This window comes from Camelus bactrianus, chromosome 12 (genome assembly GCF_048773025.1).
Source record: "Camelus bactrianus isolate YW-2024 breed Bactrian camel chromosome 12, ASM4877302v1, whole genome shotgun sequence".
Taxonomy (NCBI): domain Eukaryota; kingdom Metazoa; phylum Chordata; class Mammalia; order Artiodactyla; family Camelidae; genus Camelus; species Camelus bactrianus.
In genome coordinates, this window is record NC_133550.1 from 21306919 (window position 1) to 21310024 (window position 3106).

Below are 3106 nucleotides of genomic sequence, written 5' to 3' on the forward strand. Positions count from 1 at the left end.
TAGATAATTGTTCTCACCTTTTCCCTCCCTTAATTCAGCTTTGAACACCTTTTCTAGAATCTGCGTAGATGATTTTGTCATTTTCAAAATACTCTTTCAGGAAGCGGTCTATCCAATTTGCAAGTTAAAGTACATAAAACAAGTGCTACTATCAGAATGTATAGAATTGCTTTGTCTGTATTTGACTGCCATAAACTTTGTCAGCATTTACTGACATTGAATGTAGACCATCCTAGACCAGTGGTAGGTGGCCCCATCTGGTCCAGAGGATTGCATATGATAATGCTCGAACATACACAGATACACCCTGTTGAAATTGTAGGAAATTACTTTCCAGAATCAATCTCAAATCTCTGAAATTTTAAATTACCTATTAAACATTCTTTCTTGCAAACTAGTAATTAGAGAAAAGAAGAATGAATATACAATGTGTCATACTTTCTATTTTTAACATTCACTGAAAAACATGGCCAAACTCATTAATTTAAATGAAAGAATTTCCATGCTATTGTTTATTTTCAAAAGAACTCAAAACCTTCATTTAAATTCAAAAGACAACAATATAAAATGGAGTTTCATCCATTACACTCATATTTTTTTTACTATGTTTATTGCCTTATAACCCACTTATGATCATCTAAGTACTTTTTGTTTTCTTGCTACTTACATGAAGCCATTTATCATGGAATATAGTTCTCCACAGTATTTTCTTTGAGAGAAGGCATTACACGTGCTTCTGAGATTTAATAGGGGCATTTTCCACATGTTTTGGGTACATTGCATTGCTGTGTTAAGAGCAGTTAAGTTCTGAAGTACAAATGTCAGAGTTTGAATCTTGGCTTCGGTACTTACCAGCCATATAATTTGGGGCAATATACTTAATGTTCTGTTTCCTTATTTATAAACTGGATAAAATAATATCTAGATTAAGTTATTTTTTAAAGAGGATTAAATGAATTCATTCGTATAAAGCACACAGAAAAGTACTTAGCTTACGGTAAGTCCTCAGTAACTGTTAGTCATATTTTTATTATTTATAGATAACATTATGTCTTTATTAAATATTATATTCCTATGTAGGTACCTAGCTGTAAACAGTTTTTAGAGAGTTAATTTTTATCGGGGGAAATATCTTGAACATGAGACGGAATGTAGTACAGTGAATGGGGACTAACAACAGAATTTTTTAAAAGGGAATAAAAAATAGCTAAACAAAATCTGAAGGAGAAATGAACGGAGATCAAGAGAAGTGGGGGAGACTCCAAATAAGAAGGGAGAAAAGTTACAAAAAAAAAAAAAAAGAAAAGAAAAAAGAAAAGATCCAGGATGAAAGACTGAGTAGCAGGGCAAGGGGCCGAGCTGGGGGAAGGGGAAGGCAGGGAGGCTGCGAGGCCCGGGCGCAGATCCCCGGCGCTGCATGCGCACTGACCTGCCGGGCGGGGAGGCGTGGACCGCGACCAAGGTCTGCCACCTGGACCAGCAGATCCAGGGGCTGCCATGCGGGGACATCACCGAGGAGAGTGAAGTCAAGGCCCCGCACACTGAGACTGGAGAGCTACATGCAGAGCCTGGACTCGCCAGTCACAGTGCAAGGCTGCAGCCACGGATGATTCTATGATCGCAAAGAGCTGTTCAAACAGGGTCGCCACATCCATGAGACCAGCTACATCTTCATGGGAGACTTTGTGGATAGTTGTTTCTAAGGCCTTGAGACAATCCTCCTGCTGCTGGCACTTAAGGTTGGCCGTCCTGACTACATCACCCTGATCCCAGGCAACCAGGTAGCCGCCAGATACCCAGGTCTCTGGCTTCTCTGATGAGCCCTGGTGCAATGTGACTCTGTGACCGTGTGGCCCTGCTGCCCTGAGATCCTTGATTACTTCAGCCTCATCGATGACCAGGTCTTTTGCCTGCACAGGGCCTCTCCCCCTCCATCCAGACCCTGGAGCAATTCCAGATGACTGACGGACAGCAAGAAGTGCCTCATGATGGCCCCTGTGTGACCTGCTTTAGTCCGACCCTGAAGACACAGCAGGCTGGGGTGTGAGCCCCTGTGGGTCTGGCCATCTCTTTGGCAGTGATGCAGTGGCCCAGTTTCATGCAGCCAAAGATACTGACATGATCTGCCCCCACCAACTGGGGCACCTCAATGAAAGTGTGCTCACTGTTGGGTTGTCACTCAGCTGTCGCTGCAGCTGTGGGAACGTGGCAGCTATCTTGGAGCTGGATGAGCATCTTCAGGAAGATTTCAGCATCTTTGTGGCCGCTCCCTGAGAGACACAGGGCATGCCCTCCAAGAAGCCCGCAGCTGACTATTTACTGTGAGCCTTTGGGCCCCTGCCGACCTCTGGCTCTCCTACCACGTGACTCTGCGCTCTTTTCCAGCTGGAGGTTGGATACTCGGGGTTGAGGGGCTGTTCTTCAAGGGAGCACTTCAAGAATGAGGATTTTCTCTGGAGGACCGCAGAGCCTCAGCTCCAGGCTCCTCCTCTCCTTTCTTCCCACTTGAACCATGAAGTTTCCAATAATCTTTTCATTTTTCTTTTTTCTCTTTTTTTGTTTTTAGATTAAAATTCTGAGAAAAAGAGAAAAAAAGTGATGATTGATGTAATTTAAAAAATTAGTAGATTTAAAGGAAAATATCACATCTTAACTGGAATTTTAATTTCTCCTGGGAGCCTTGTTTTTTCTTTTTACTTTTATTTTTTTTAATTACTTACATATTTTATTTAATTAACACAATCATTTGGGAGTGGCCGTTGGTTATAAACAGTCCAAATCCTAGAAAAATGTTTTAACCATACTTGAAATACCATGTTATCTCAAATTCTTTTCACTGAATAGGAATGGCTGTTCCTTTTTTTTTTTTTTTTTAACATTTTTTTTTATTGAGTTATAGTCATTTTACAATATTGTGTCAAATTCCAGTGTATAGCACGATTTTTCATTTATACATGAACATACATATATTCATTGTCACATTTTTTTTTTTTCGCTGTGAGCCTTGATTTTTGTGCTTTTACACAAAGCACTTGATGAAGATGACCGGTCTCGCTGCTTCCCCAGAGTGCTGCGCGCATCTTCCCTACTCCCGTCAGGGACGGGA

At 41.4% G+C, this 3106-nt stretch overlaps 1 pseudogene; it reads left to right on the forward strand.

Moving 5' to 3' along the window:
* The first annotated feature begins 597 nt into the window (after positions 1-597).
* On the forward strand, positions 598-2845 carry LOC105081414 (serine/threonine-protein phosphatase 4 catalytic subunit-like; annotated as a pseudogene).
* Positions 2846-3106: the final 261 nt, after the last annotated feature.